The sequence below is a fragment of the Rhipicephalus microplus genome, chromosome 6, assembly GCF_043290135.1.
Source record: "Rhipicephalus microplus isolate Deutch F79 chromosome 6, USDA_Rmic, whole genome shotgun sequence".
In the NCBI taxonomy this organism is placed as follows: domain Eukaryota; kingdom Metazoa; phylum Arthropoda; class Arachnida; order Ixodida; family Ixodidae; genus Rhipicephalus; species Rhipicephalus microplus.
The window spans coordinates 167,351,768-167,368,300 of NC_134705.1; the positions used below are offsets into that span (position 1 = coordinate 167,351,768).

At 41.9% G+C, this 16,533-nt stretch overlaps 1 protein-coding gene and 1 long non-coding RNA gene across 2 annotated transcripts in view; one reads left to right on the forward strand and one right to left on the reverse strand.

The window, feature by feature from the left end:
* Positions 1 to 16,533, reverse strand: part of LOC119167929 (uncharacterized) — a 105,429-nt gene that overhangs the window by 61,745 nt on the left and 27,151 nt on the right. The gene's annotated exons all lie outside the window — the stretch shown is intronic.
* LOC119167928 (uncharacterized) lies at positions 5,543 to 12,074 on the forward strand. The gene is made up of 3 exons (XR_012884023.1): positions 5,543 to 5,697; positions 7,284 to 7,466; positions 11,916 to 12,074. It is a non-coding gene; the product is annotated as an uncharacterized LOC119167928 (long non-coding RNA).

Below are 16,533 nucleotides of genomic sequence, written 5' to 3' on the forward strand. Positions count from 1 at the left end.
AATTCGTTCGTAATACGAAAGAAGAGTATCCAGTTCTTTCTCAAGCACGACTGCTGATGTAAGCGACGTCATATTGCTGGAGTCTATGGCTTATATTCTGGGGTCTATAGCTATGGAAATGGCGCAGTCACACTCTGGAAAAAGGAGACACGGCACCCTTTTTGGCCATTTCTGCAGGCTGACTTGGGATTGTCGACAAGCTACACTGGAGCCCCACGGATGTTTGGACTATATTAATAGTCCTCAACCTTCCGATCATGCCTCTCTATGTCATGCTCGGCAGTTACTATATTCAGCTTTCAATGCGAGACATCCTCGAATTTGAATGCATGGAATGCCTTCTCATCTCTGATTTAGGTGAGAATGGCGGAGAACTCGACCTCTTTTTGGAACCACCTAACGCACGAGGGATTACGAGATGTTGTGCCCCTTCACTGCGGATCTTAGATGACTGTTGTGCCGCGCAAGCTAATGTAGTACACTGTCACAAAACAGCGCTATCTGAGACAGATTACCTCACATCATAAGGTCATGTCCCTTGTCTGCACAGCCAGTTCAATCGAAGGTGTCTGTGGAAAGGATCAGTACTTCGTCGATACCATACGCTTCACCTTCTCAGTAGCATTGCAGAATATATAGTGCTACTTATTGCTAAGACATCCGTCATGGTCATGACGTGTGTTAACTTTGAGCAGGCACCCTGAATGCTGCCCCGAAGCGGGCTGCAGATATCCTGGTAGTAGATTACGTAAGCACTTTGGGTGCAATCACGCATCATGAACAACTACACCACCCCAGAGGGCTGAGCCACTGTAATATTACCTGAAGTTTTACGTCCGGAAACCACGATATTAATATGAGAGACGCTGAAGTATAGGGCTCGGGAAATTTGCACCATTTCGAGTTCTTTAACGTGCACTCATATCGCACAGTACGCACGTGACTGCTACCATTTCACCTCTACCAAATCGGGTCCACGACAGCCGGCATCGAACCTGTGACCTTCGAGTTACGAGTAGAGTAGTACCATACCCACTGCACCATTGTGGTCGACTGCAGACCAGCAGCAAACTAGCTACTTATGTGATCGAAGGGCGGGTGCGCTTTGCAGACATGCAAAATATATATACAGCGCTTGCCACATACAGCTTCGTTCCATAAAATGAGGAATGCCAGCTTGTGAGGGATGCTGAAGCCACGGGTTAGAGCCACACTAGACAGTGGTGCTGTAACATTTCTTTAGTAAACGGTAGTTTTTTGAACACTTTTGGTGTGTGTGTGTGTGTGTGTGTGTGTGTGTGTGTGTGTGTGTGTGTGTGTGTGTGTGTGTGCGTGTGCGTGCGCGTGCGCGTGCGTGCGTGCAAGTAACAAAACATAATAATAAGTATGCACTTAGCAGTTGAAGGGCGCACTAGGGGCCAGATTTCGCTATCGCGTTCAACTCTTAAATGTGAAACATAAGGGTCCCCCAATTTTTCGTCATCATCGACATGGCGTAAAGTAGGTACCTTGCATGTACATGTGCCGCGATGGCAGAATGAGAATGCGTGCTGTGGAACGCGCTTGCACTTCATCGTCGTCAGCGTAATCGCCATCCTAACGACGTATAGTGGGTACTTTGCATGTGCAGTGCTGTAATCGAAGAAAGAGAATGTGCGGTCTGGAACGCTATTCTTTGTCATCGTAATCAGTGTCATCGTAATCGAGGGACGATGGCGGACATGGCACGATCATAACGACCTTCTCCCTAAAGAAGCACTCGTCACAATTTGCCCGAAAAATAATAGATGCGCATTGTATAGCTTGAGCGAGAATCACATGTATCAACATGCCTTTGTTGGATTTATCGAAAAATAAGAATGATTCCTTAATAAAGAGAGCCATCTATGCACTTTTAATCTGTGGCACTGTGATGATGTCGAATCTTCGGATTACGTTTAGGTGTTTTTGTACGCAATTTGTAAGTAATATTAATTACAATTTTTGAATGAAATATTTTGCATGAATTATTCAATGCAATATCCAAATAAGCTCAAGTGAAAGTTCTGTGTCCACTTGGGTTGGCTGCCCCGGCCTTTTCTTCTTTAGCATGTTGTGCTACACCAGTGAAAGCATGAGAAGGAAAGCATTGACGAAAGTATAGTGTGTTTGTTGACTTTGATGTAATATTCCTAACTTAAACTGAAATAAATCAAAGTTGAGGCCACAGTCAACTTTTCTGTCGGTGAGATCTCATCCAAAAACCTTTTAGGTACATATGTTTGATGCGTTATCATTTAGGATACAAAGAAGTGCTCTTCATTACACATTTTCTGATGTATTTATGTGTACAGGGAGCGTTACCTCGGGGAGTTCTTTTGTGCCCCTCAAAAACCAGGTGGGGAGTGTGGAAACCTTTTTCTTTTTTTTTATGCAGAGAGCGTCACGAAGCATATAATCTCTACATGAGGTGCCAGCAGAAAAATCATGCCGAGCAGGTAATCTGATGCATGGATGCTGCCGGGGCGACGCTTTCGTATATTCGATGCCTTAGGTTGCCTATGGATGTGCATTGCGTGTTTCGGATTCAAAGCGCACAAGGATATTACATCAGTTCAACATGTGTTTCATGTGAAAGGCCAGTAATCCATGCATGACATGATCATGTTCAAGTTATTATAAACTCGTCGATTTCGTCACGGCTGCCACTAAGCCATCTGCGTCCTTAATACTATGTCTTCAGTCTATTACGTAGTCAGAAAAGCCCAATGCATTATCACCATTTCAGCGCGGTTTTAGAAAGAACTTGTCTACGGTTTTACAGCTTGTGCCAACATAACATGAGTGTACACATATCGCTGATACGGCTAGAGAGGTCGATGCCTTGTTTCTTGACTTTACCAATGCATTCGATAATGTGCCTCATGGGAAGTTATTATGAATGCTAGAATATTTGGGCGTTCCCTCAAATATTGGTAATGGAATTGGTGCCTAACCTCGAGACAGGCAGCAATTTCTACAAGTTTGGGTCAAACATCAGAACTGTTGTGTGTGTGACTTCTGGAGTGCCACACGAAAATGTTTTGGGATCTTTTTGTTTTTAATTTATAATATTTACTTGGCACACTTAATCATTATTGGTGTTTGTATTTGACTGTTCGCAGATGACCGCATTGTTTTAAAACAAAGTTGTTCTCAGAATGATCACGTACTGTTACAACAAAACCTACAAGTTGTTGGGGACTGGTACATTCAATGTGGCATGAAGTTAAACAAAAAAGGGTGTACTTCTGCGTATTACAAGAAAGAATATGCCTATTACGTTCCAGCGAACTTCATATTTATTAAGTATAGAATGACGGACCCACCGTCCTCAATAACATTTCATCGTTAGAAGTGCACAGAAAGTCCAACAAGTTTATTTTTTTTTCATAATTGTCTTATCGAAAGTACAAAAGTAACCATGTCTGATTGCGCACATCACCGCACAGCTAGGGCGACTAGACACATTCAAGGTAGGGCACTTGCCCGATTTTCGCCAAAACAAAATCGCACAAATTTAGCTTTTTCTCTACAATTGTGTCCGAATAGAATGTTCTGCCCTGCACTGTTTTTGATGCCAACAATTACATATGTGAACTGGAAAATCTGTATTATGTTTTATGATTGTACTTGCCTTCTTTCTTGCGTTCCCATTTTTCTCATTTTTTATCTTTTCATTTTTTGCTGTGATTGCGATTTTTCGTGCTTTCTTTTTTCTGCGATCAGTGTTCAATCCTTCTTCCATGGACCATGTGGTAGTCTGAAGTATTGCTAATTAAATAAATAAAATAAATAAACGCTGTGTATTGCTAGGAATGGAATTGCGTAGCCGGTGCATGTGAACACGAGGGGGTTTTGTGCCCGGAGCAGTTATCAGAACAAGTTCATCAAAAAATTATGTACTGCATTTACATCGTCCTCATACCCCTGAGGAGGCACCGTTGCTGCTCTTTAGTGGTCCGAATGAATTACATGATTGGGGGCCACCACATTCCGACTTCTGCGCAAGGTGGATTAAAGTCAACCAATCCTGCCGTACTGGACGTGGCGTAATGAAGAGTGCGCCTGCCCCTTCAAAGATAAAAAAACAGTTAAAGACGTAGGGCTTTCAGGTTAGTGACAGACACCTCATATGACTTTTTGTGGTGAACTTGTGGCTCGTTGACAACTCGTTTTGCACCTTGCTGGTACAGGGCCAGCCTGACTAGAAGATCGGCATGGCGTTGGACATGTGGCACCACAAGTACTTGGAGCTTTCTTGTTTCTTCATCTGTGCAAATCAAGAAGGTCACTCTCAGGCGTTAAGAAGCGTAGAACGACTACTAGTATCGATGGTCACAGCAGAGAAGGTCATGACAGACCAAAACAGCATGTTGAGGCAACATTTGCATGGACCGATGTGGGAAGCTTTTCAGCACGTACGTTGCCCTTCAATTGACAACGTCGGGCACCTACATATAACAACGTGCTTTTTGACGAAGCAAATGATGCACAGGACTGATTAGACCGAAATAATTCAAATATTTATGTACTTGTTAAACTTTTAAGGCTCTCATGGCGTTTGTAATGCTTTCACAGCAGAATAATGAAATAATCAATGATGGGACTAAGCCTCTAAAGTATTCTTCTTCACCAAAGCAAACATTACTTCAAATAAAGTTTCTATGAGCAAAGCTCCTAAAATTCTTAAACGCATGTGCCTTTGCGCAGAATTTTTTTTTGAGCATCATGGGATGTTACAGATGTTGCAACATACACGAAAGTGGCATTGTTGCCATGTTCAGGATTACTTTGAGGGTTTAAAAATAGAAAAAATAGAAAAAAATATTAGAAAGTAGCGTTTTATATTTGCTGTGTTGTAGAAGTAACTGATGCAATTTATCAGCAACTGTCTTTTGTAGCAAATTTACCCGAAAACGCTACAACTTGTTAAATTTTGCCTGCGCACAAAAGAGTGATAAATATTAAGCCACTATAATGAACAGTCCTTTAATAAAGGTAATATCATCGAAAAAAAGCAGGTGTTGACAGAATGCGTCGTATACGGTCGATTAAACAGAATTGTCGTTTCTTGCCTCGTTTTCTATTTTTTTGTGAATTTCAATTTGTGTTCACGTACTCAAAAAACGTTTTGGACCTCAAAATATTTTGGGAACATGCTATAGAGCTATTGTCTATGTGATTGAATTTTCTCAAATTTTTTTATTGAAAATCATTTTTTATGAGCGCCATGGTTAGGACAAGAGGCGTGTGATCAGCCACGTAGCGTTACATTGCAATGATAGGAGATTTATATAGCTATACCACATTTTCACAGTTTCATTACTATTTTATTCTGCTTTCAAAACAATACTTGCTCTTGGACAAAGGAGATGCACACAGTACAAATGGTCCAACTATGTGTTATAGAGCACGCACACAATTATAAAGGCTGTGCCTATTTCACACAATGCTTTGTGACTTCCGTAGGTGGACGTGCAAGCACTGTATTTTTTTTTGTTGCCTGCTCACACTCATCCATCCGAAAATGGGCTTACAATCGTAGCAGAACCCAGCAGACTAGTTTTCACGAACGTACGCTCAGAACAACAGTATAGGAAGAAAATATATCACAGATGAGATTGTTACAATGTGTACCACTAGTTTGTTTTCTCGCCTACGTATCATTTGTACACGGTAAGTGCCCGTAACTATTTAAGAAGTTACCAAAGGCATGAATTATGCTTTTATGTACTCGCCACAAAATTGATCAGGCCTACCTACACTTGAGTTATGCTGCCCACAGCTTCCCGTGTTCTTGCGCACTGATAAACGTTAGCTTTTGCGACCTTGCGAGCGCATACTGGCATTCAATACTTTTCTTGCTTACAAAAATTTTGGTGTTATTACTGAAGATTTAAATTCCTTATTAAAAACAGAATAAAGGTTAATAATATTTAGCGTAAATATGGGAATCATACACACCAAAGAGGAACGTACTAAGGATGTAGTCTTGTGTTGCTCCATTATTCGAGTTAAACACTGTTCCAAAAAAACACACCTCGAACTATTCGTCGCCAGATATATGCTTGCTAACATGGACAAAATATTATTTCAGCAGTACAACAAGTCCGTGCAACTGTTACTTGGGATATATGCTTGCTAACATTGAAAAAATATTAGCTCAGCAGTACAATAAGTGCGTGAAACTGTTATTTGGGACATAATCGACCACCCTCCTATCTTCTTTTTACTTTCACTTATCAATGGTCAATGATAATAGTATTTGAATTTAAGGTACACTCAGAGTTCTTGGGCTTAAAGTAGTGTCAGAGTCAGGGTAAGATTAGTTTGATAAGCGTGCTGCAAAGATGACCATGTTTCCCATAATGTTATAATTTTCAAAACTTTGCGCACTTCCCTTGGTTGAACAATATGCACTGCGTATTTTTCATAATTATGTGAGCGTTTAAGGTACTCTAAAGGATTTACCAAGACGTCGTAATTTACTCTCGAAAAAAGAAGTTATTCTCCATATTTTATTTATGACATGCTGCAGATCACAATTCGATGCTTGCAGAAAGCACGCACATACTACATGCAAAGCAGGTAATACAATACCATAGTGTCGATGCGTTTAGTATAAACAATATACTTAATTTCCAACATAACGTAGAAAGGGCACTAATAGGTGTGAAATCAAAGCAAAACAATGCCCAGATACGTATGCACTTGGTACGAAGAATAAGCAAAACTTTCACACACAGCCCAGAACATGGGTATTTTGCTAGTTTAGGAAGGCTCAATCACTACACCCTTGGAGTTGCACTATGACCTTGCCCTCGGGAACAAGAAATATCTGTATCTGACCTCGAGAAATAAGGAATTATTGCATGTACACGATCATACCGTGCTCGCCTTGCGGACAAGGCTATTTGAGTGATTCACTAAAAATTGATTATTCTAGAATGTTGAGGCGAAGCATCTGTCTACATGTTTCGAAAAAAGGAATGTAATTTTTCATAATCAGCTCTCTGGCAAAATCGGTGCCCTTAAACTTAGAGTGAATAAAACGGACATCTTTTCGCTGGATTTTTTCCATTATATCTACTGTTCTATAGTGCAGGGTTCCCACGCAACACTAGCATACTGCAATTTCTGTTTAATGAAAGTAATAGAACTAAGTAATTTGTAGCTGGCACAACCATCCCTAATGGTTACAGCGTTACCACGTGGACATTTCTCTACGTAAGACATTCACTAACAACGGTTTATTTAAATAGGACGAGGAAGAGGAGGATGCTCACTGAAACCAAGACGTGGAAATTGCACGCAACAACACGTGGGCTGGTATTACGACAAAGATGCGGAAGAATGCAGGGTTATATTGCTTGGTATATGCGCAAGAAGACGCAACAATTATCCGTCTTGTCAAGAGTGCTGGAAGCGATGTGATCCTAATAATAGTAAGGCGACTGTTGCGTTAAGGAGCCAGAAATGTAGCTCACGAACTGTAATGTGCGCAGACGATTCAGCAAAAATATATAAAAAACGTTTTTTAAATGCACTGCATGCATTCTGTCTGTGGTTTTTAAAGTAACTGTGGAAAGACGTCGCACTTAATAAGAAGGCTTTCGAGTGCGTCCTCAAGCGCATCGGCACTTTAGGCAGCAGTATAATTAACAGCACAAATGCAGCAGTTTAACTATAGAAGACAAACTGAACCAGACTATAAGGCATATAGACGCTGACACGTGCCGAAACAACATGATGATGTGCAAAACTGAACAGTAGTTCGGTACAGGATTGCAGTATAACATCACTAAAAATGGTAAATTAAGATGCACTTCACAGTTCAAAAGGGTGCGATAGGTCGACGACTAACGCACTGAATCACTGAAATCAGTGTTGTTTCAATTATCCCTACCCATGGCGCCGTATTTTTATAATGAAAGGTAGATGATGTTCTATTATCGCAATATGACCCCTGAAAAATGTTCGATATTCTTCATTACCATTCTCTAAATGTTAACCAAGTAGCTCAGATGCACACGTTCTGTGCCCCGTGTTTTTTTTCTACCTCTTGGCATTGTATGAGAATGTTTTTGAGAGAGTTCTTCGTCTGCATGTCAGGAGACCAGGAAGATGCCTTGATCAATGTACACTCGAATGTTGATATAAATGCAACCTAGGCTTTACCATAGTGAAGTCCGAGCTCTTGAGACATTATCCCTATTACCTTTGCGGCGCTGCAATTTCACGCATTCCTGCCATGACATAATTGAATAGGATTCAGCGTGATTTAGACGAAGACCTTAAGAGACACACAGAACAGAGGCGAGCGCTGTGTTCTGCGTGTGTCTCCTATGGTCTTCGTCTAAATCGTGGTGAAGCCAGTCCAATAATGTACCAACTCGTCCGAGTCAAGGTATACTTTATACAAGTTGCAGTTCTTACACATGTATTCGCTTGCAAGAATCCACAAAAAACAAGGATAGAATGGTCGACCGATCAAAATAGAAGGTGAAATGAAGACAATGGATGAAAAGGGAGACACGCGCACATACATAGGGCTACCATCAGCTTTGTTTACTTCAATTAAAACGGGCGCTATTTAGGCAAACAGTGTTGCTAAGTTTTATTGCTGCACGGTCGCAATAAAATATCACAACTGTTTCTGTGCTCAAGTATACTGAGGTCATACTAACGCAATTCTTACCGGCTGCAATACTAATTTGTGCCGCGATGATTCATCTCTTCTACTTGTTTAGACTTTTGGCAATCACAAAGCACGTGCGAAAATTTGCTACACAATCGCAATCTCTTCAATGTGCAGTGACGTGTCCCTCTCCGTAACTTACAACATTGTCGCAATGCTGTCAGAGTTTGTCTTTTGGGCACTGTTCTGTTTGACGTACGTATTCTTGCCACACGATGGAAATGTCATTGACCACACCATCATCAAATTTCACATTTATTATCGTGTTTTTCGGCGCATGGTGGTGCTTTCCAGAGGCAAGAATTGTTTATTTCCATGGAATAGACACTTTCAACGCTGCAGAGATCCCCTTTACCTTTCATCACCTAGCAATCTTTGGACGCTATGGGAGACGCGAACACACAATATCAGAGCTCCCTTTTCTTTTAAACGGTGTGGCTTTTAGTCTGGTTGGTGGAAGGAAAGAAAATAGCCTTGTTCACTATTTTTACAACAATGTTCAGCTAGCGAAACCAGTGCAACTTGCGGGAAGCCTGCTTCCTCTAGGTGGCTTATCTGCTTGCTGAAATTCTGAACTGCGTGATGAGAACAGATTTTTTTTTGAGACAGCAATGTGCACAAAACCCGATTAACCTATTGCAATTTACCCAAATTAACTTAAGCTCAATAATCAGCTCAAGCATTTCCCATATTTTATAACAGTATTTTGGGGCAACACATTATGTACAAGTAGCCATGAACTTAGTTTTAATACTAATGTCAATATTTCTGGCTGCATGATAAATTTTGCCAGCGAGTAGACTCAGAGTCGGGACCTTAAGTTGTCTCAGTTTGTGGATGTTGCATAGAGGTTGGGTCAAAATAACTTTCGGTATTTTACATGGCTTTATCACACGTACTTTTTGTTTAATGCTAAGAAATAAAGCCAAAAAAAACACTTCATGTGTGGAGTACATGCTATTCAAGTTTTGTCTTTGTCGAAACAAGCAATGAGTCTTAAATATCAAATAAACTTTTCCACGATAACTCTGCACTCAGACTTAATTTTGCGCTTAAAGCACTGCGCCACTGCCACTCGGTATCGAGGCAATCATTTTCATTAAGTAATCTTCCAAATCTACGATTTACTTTTGAACAAAAACGGCTACAGCAAAATGTAATTCGTAGTGTTTCACACGTACTGAAAAAGCAGCTAACGCAAAGTATGTCAAGAAAATTGTCACGCAAAACCTTTCTGGCGTGCCAAACGTCCATGCTTGGACTTAGTGCATTACATAACCGTTCTGAGGTGTTTGAAGTAATGTTATGCTGTGAAACAATTTCTAGCGCCATACAATAGGCTGCTACAGAGCAAGCTGGTGTAAATTGCGACTGAAACTTGTGTAATGGTGAAGTTCGACGAATGTATTTGGAAAAAAATCTTGAAAATTGATGGGCTGTAAGCAGCCGCCCAATATTTACTAATATTGTTCCAACAACTCCGAGTATACCACTCGGATGCCTTCTAGTCTGTTTTAACCTGATATAAATTGCGTGTTATTGCTAATATTTTGCGCTAATAACGCATTCACATGGCGCCAATAATATGTAGCGATTATTTTATGCTTTTCTCTTAGATATTTTACCATGTGCTCACCTTCTGTCTGCTTGAGGGGGTCAAGTCGTAGCACCAACGGTTTCGTGCAACTTTAGCAAGGAATAGAAGATAAAAGATATCGCAATATATGCGTTTTCTTATGTACTCATAGTATTTTACAGCCCATAATAACTTTTATTTATAACGTAAGAGTAAACAAATATAAAAATGTCGGCAGCTTGCTCTACTGACGCAAGGCTAGAACCCACAGTGGAGCTTCTGTTCGATCAGCACCTCCACTTAGCTCATTCCGAGTTTTTCCTGGGAAAAGCCAAACTTTTGCAAGAAGCTAAGTTTTTGCTTGAAGTACTAAGCATGGTTCAGATAGGTTATTCTCCAGTTTTTTTTTGTTCCCTGTACTACGCATGTGCTACGAGCTTTATATGGAAAACATGTTACCTGACTACATGATACATGATTCGGGAGGCAAGATGTGTCTCTGACTAGGTGTTGCGGGATGTTGATTTTGATGACTTAACTAGATATTACGCTATTTTTGGCAGCAACACGTCACCTGTGTAGTTTTCGAGTTGTGGTACTATTATCGGTGGCGTGAATAGTTGTTACGTGTTTAGTCACGTGACAAGTTACGCGACGTTACGGCATCTCAGTGACGTCATTAGTTGTTACGTTATCTTTAGAGACATGAGTAGTGGAAACGTGAAATTACATTATTTTAGTTTCGTCCCTGGATGTTACGTGATTTTAGTCACATGACTAGCTCTTACGCCAATTTAGTCAGGGGACATGCTGGGTCGTTTTTTAGTCACATGATCAGATGTGATGAGTTTCCTTGTAACGTGACTAGTTGCCAGATAATATAATGTTACTTTGTCACTTGATTGCGAGATGTGAGATTTCACGAGTTTTTGTCCACGTGGCCAGATGTTACGTGATGTCGCGTGGTTTCATTGCCACGTTACTTGCTGTTATGTGAATTCTTACTTGTTGTTAGTAAAAATTTAGTCATGTAACCAATTTTTACGTGACGTTTCTTGATTTTAGTCTCGTTTGTAGTATATATATGTTGTTATATGATTTTAGTCCCGTCACTAGTTGTTACACGATGTTTTGTGATTTTCTGCTGACTTGACAAGTTAGTTCGTGTTATGTGAGTTTTAGTCGCATGTCAAATTTTTACGAGGCGTTACGCGATTTTAGTCCAATCGTGGTATTTACGTAGTGTGGTGGAAAAATTCGCCTCGTACAGACTCGCCCCATAAGGGTTATTGCATTGTGGGAGCACAGCGGAAGGTGAAAAGGTAAACAAAGGCAATGTATGACAGCCCATGAGAATAACTTATGTTCGCAAAACCAGGCGCTGCCAATACTTTAAAGACATTACCGAATGCTATCAAATGTTGTTTCTTGTAGTACAATTCAACACTATAATAACGTTTCCCTCTCAGTTGTCTTAAAGCAATAAAATTTTCAAACTAACGTGTTACCACAGTGCCAATCACTGACTTGAGTATGCGGTAGTGGTAAATAAAATTGAAAACACGTGGGTCAGAGCTGCACTTGTTTAACCAATGTTCATGTTAATTTTTTTCTTTTCAGGAAAAAAGAAGAAAGATAGGAAAAATGTACATCCTAGTAAAAGAAGAAGTCGCTGCATTATTAAGGCGTAATGTCACTTTAAATAAAACGAATGGACCTTATTCCGGCAACGAAAATACCTTCTGTAGTAATTCATTAATAAAATTGAAATGATGATTACTCCTTGTGTATAAGGCTCCTGCAATCATTCACTGTTGCTAAAAATCACCTATAAAGAACGAATGAGCAAGAAATTCACGCATATCCAGGAAGTGTTTCAAAATTACAAAGTGGAGCGAGGAGATACCTTACCCGATTCGAAGCAAGTAGAGGAAACTTTTTGAACATTCCTGCTCATATGTTCTAGGTGGTTGAAAGCAGGCAAGTGATGAGATTTGGGTGGGTAGCAGTTGCCATACGTTATGTTCATTGCCAGGACTTCGCCTCTGACAAAAGAATCTTTAAAAGTAGAGCGGACTATGTACTTACTGTGATCTCCATCATCGGCGGCAACCTCTCGCTGCAGCGTGGTAACAACATTGGAGTTTGGCTCGTTTGCTTTGTATGTTAGCAATACTTGCCAGATTATTCGCGAACAACTAACAGTGACAAACTTTACAGCTCTGCCCAAAACTTTGAGAGAAAAAATTGGCCCCGTATCTGCATTTTATCTGCAAATGTCATCGAAAGACGATAGTCTTGCGTGTGAAGAGAGTGAAGAAAACATTTATTTGATGTTCTGCCCAAGAAAATCGGTGAATAGTATTCTGGAGGTGCTGCGTTAGAGTGCCTCGAGCGTGCAGTGGGGGCGAACGAGCGCATCAGGTCACGTCACACGTGAGACATGAGCGCCATCTGGCAGTTTCTTTCAAAAACAAAGCACGTGGCTCCGAGGTGGGTGTGCGCGCCCGCCTCAGAGGTGATAAGGTGTAGAACGCAAGGCGACGGGTAGGTGCCTCTACCATCTCGTTTTAGCAAAGCGTTGGAAACACCCTCCTTTCCATGCAAGCGTTGGATGGTCAGCGCAGCGTGATAAGCGCTACGGTACCTAAAATTACTTGTGTATGCCTTTTCTAGTAAAAGGCACACATGCAGAATATATACCTGTTGTTATGGTGCCCCAGACACGCGCAATAATTGCTTTTTAATCGACAATTACACAAGTATGAACGCTGAATCTTGAGCAAAATAGGTGGGTGCTGCGGATGGGGTCGCCCGTTTCTAATGCCCGATGCTGTTAAGAGTAGACAAACAGACAAAAGTACAGACAGACAGACCAAAACTTTTACGTCGACGCTTAGTCCCCAAGAAAGGCTATAGTCTTTAAAAATCATGCCTCTACCACGCATCGGTGGCACCAACCTCCGGTATACCGACCGGTGTCACCGTTTCGCAGCCGCTTCCTGCTCTCCCGCCATCACCGCTTGCCAGCACCAACGTACCGATGCAGCTTCGCGATCCCTCAACTCCGGGTCGACTTGCCAGCGCTGCCGTTTCGCGGCTGCTTCGCGAGCCCAGAAATTTAGATCCGGTTGTCTGCGTTGCCATGCTACAGGCGCTCTGTGAGCCCTGTGCTGTGCGTGCAGTTTTGCCAACTTGTCTTTATTAGACAATTATAGTTTACCGCTAGCGTGATTGCTGGGGCTGAGAGAATAGCATTAACGCGCCTCAAACGTTCGTTGCAAACAGCGTTTTGTCGTTTAGCGGGATAACGTTCACGGGGTTTACGTGCCACAGGTAGAAGGTGGCACCACCTATTGAAGAGTGAATAAGGTAAATAACAGTGAAAAGAAAAAGAAAACAAGAATGTTCGCCTGTGTCACCACGCGAAACAACGATACAAGATTTATGTAGAAATACTAAATGTAAATGAATATGAACCATGCACAAAATGCGGAAACATTTATGTTGCCAATTTTTTTACATCGTTTTTCCAGTTAAGCCTACACACGTTAAAAATGGGAAACTACCTTAAAAACTACGGCAACTTCTCCCTAACACTCGGTCATCGAAGCCAATCGAAGGAAAGCGAAGCCGTTTTAAACGGTCCTTTGCTGCGAACGAAGTGGATCTTTTAACAACTATGCCTAAATTATTGCGAAGCGGGCGTCTAAAACTGCCGCATGTTTTACGTACACTGCGTAAACGACTCTGACAGGGTAACGTAAATTCTGAAAAGTAGCGTGTGTGCGGTGAGCGGTACAGGTCACGTGCGTTACTGCGCGTGCGCACTTTGGTGGCACTCCCGGGAAGCCACTAAACTAAACCTGTCTGTTGAAGAAAGGCATATCGACAATATAGAACAAGGCGTATTTACAATATATTCACATTATACTGCAGCTCTAGCGAAGAAAAAGGAGAGAACGCGTCCCACAGCCTAACTCACGTCGTCTTCCTTGGTGCCTTGCCTGCTTCATCAACACGAAACAGCCTATTAACATGAAGCTAGGGTGCTGAAGCACGGTGTCAGTACTTTTTATGGTGTTGTAGAGTGGCAGAGGTTAACGTGGGAGACATGAACAATGTCTGAGACAGCAAAGCGGTGGAAGATGGAGACTGCCACGGAGCTATTTCGTAGAGGACATTGGTAACCTTGCTCATTACTTGATAGGGTCTCCATGAAAAGAAAGAATTTTTGCAAAGAGCACAACATGCCAAGTCGGGCTTCACAACAGCACAAGAGAAACTGGGGTCAACAAATATCACGATGTTTGCGTTGTAACGCGGCCTTTGCTGCTTTTGCGACGCTAAAAGGGTCAATTCGCGGTCAATTAAAAGACGCAAAGGGTAAAAACGAGCACTATCTTGGCGTAACTAATTGTATGCGAACGTAAAAAAATTGCAATGCGACGTCCCAGTCTATAGGTGACCAGATGAGAGTTAGATGGAGAGCGTACCAGTTCGAGTGCGGCTAATTCAATTGGTCAGCCAATTAGCTTACGTGTGGTAGGTCATCGTAAATTTGTCTGATCTTACACGAGCGAGGCAAATCGTCAATAACTCGGAATAGATAACAGGGTCCACGGTCTGTGGGGACCTGGCGTGCGGCGTCATAATGAATGGTTACGACATGCAGGACGAAATCGGCAATATTCGCATCACAGCTGGTTGGTACTGCCCATGTAATGGCGTACCGGGTTCTCTATTCCGCCTTCCCCAAAATAGACGCAGAAAAGCGGTCTTGGAGGTCAAGATCGGGTCGCAGGGAAACTAAAGTGGCTGGAGGAGTCTGGAAGGACTCGTAGTGGGTTTTTCAGGCGTTCGCAAATGTCGCATGGGGCGACGTAGTGGCGCATGAAGCGATGAATTCCAGGCCAATAAAAAAGGTGCTACACGTGGTCGAATGTCCGAGAGAGACAAGGTGACCTACGAAGGGGGTGTCATGTAGCGGGCCAATAACACTCGAACGTAGGGGGAGGGTTGCACAAGAGGCAGTTCACATTTGTTTGTGTGAGCGTTGTAACGTTACAATGTACTTTGCAGAAACAGTCAAGAAAACAGATGGGTCGTCACAAAACTCACTTCTCTATAAGACGGTATATGGGCGCTGCTCATCACAAATGTTGCTTATACACTGGACAGAGAAAGCACACACGGTGACTCCTCATCGGAAGTCTCAGGGGGTCCATTGTAGGGCGGGGCAAGCAGGCAGCATCATTGATAAGCTGTCACAATTGTAAGTCACTGAATATTATTCCTCAAACCATTGTTTTCTAGCAACCAAGACGTTCAGTGTGATCCCTTGTAGACAAGAGCCATCAGAAGGCATGGTCGGCAGTGACGATGAAACGTCGACCATGTAAGTAGGGCCAAACTATGCCGACCCTCCAAACGAAAGCCTTTCCTTGATTATTGTGAACCTGCTGTGAATACCACTAAAATGATTGTAGCTCTTCACCTGATCACACTTTCTGTGATATTATCTTGCCTTTTTTGAGAAATACGGTGGCTGTAGGATAATTTTAGACGTTGGCTATGACACCCACACGTGTTTACGCAATCCTTCTGACATTATTATTCCTCAAATGCAGGTGTGTGGCAATATGTGTGAATAAATTTGTTTGATCACTTTGCAAATGTGTTACTCCTTTATTACCTAGACGAATGCCTACCTAATGCCGCAGAACTTCCATACTTTTTGTTGTATTGCAAACAACACTGATTTTTGTTCCCGGCATTGCACGGTTCGACAGAATTTTGAATCTCAAAGACACTCCGCTTAGCCTCGGGTTGGTGTCTAAAGTGTTTTGAAAGTCTAAGATATGGAAGGCGCGCTTGCAAAATGTCACGTATCTGTGTAGCTAGCGTGAAGAATACAACACTCTGCACCTATCACAATGAACATACACGTCATGGGTTTGACTACCAGGTTATCTACCTCAACATTTTTAAAGCTTCACAAATATCGCAAAATCTCCGTAGATCGCCGTCAGGCGTCTGCAGGTGATGTAGCCCAAGTGCACGTCGACAAACCGAAGCACTTGTGAACAACAAAACGGTTATCAAATGGCTGTCAATCAAAACAAACAGAAAGGCCACAACACCGTAAAAAGCCCACGTTAAACCACCCACCCAATAAAGATTATGGCAGAATAAAAAGGCTAACAGGAACAAAATAAAAGACTCTTAAACAAAGCAA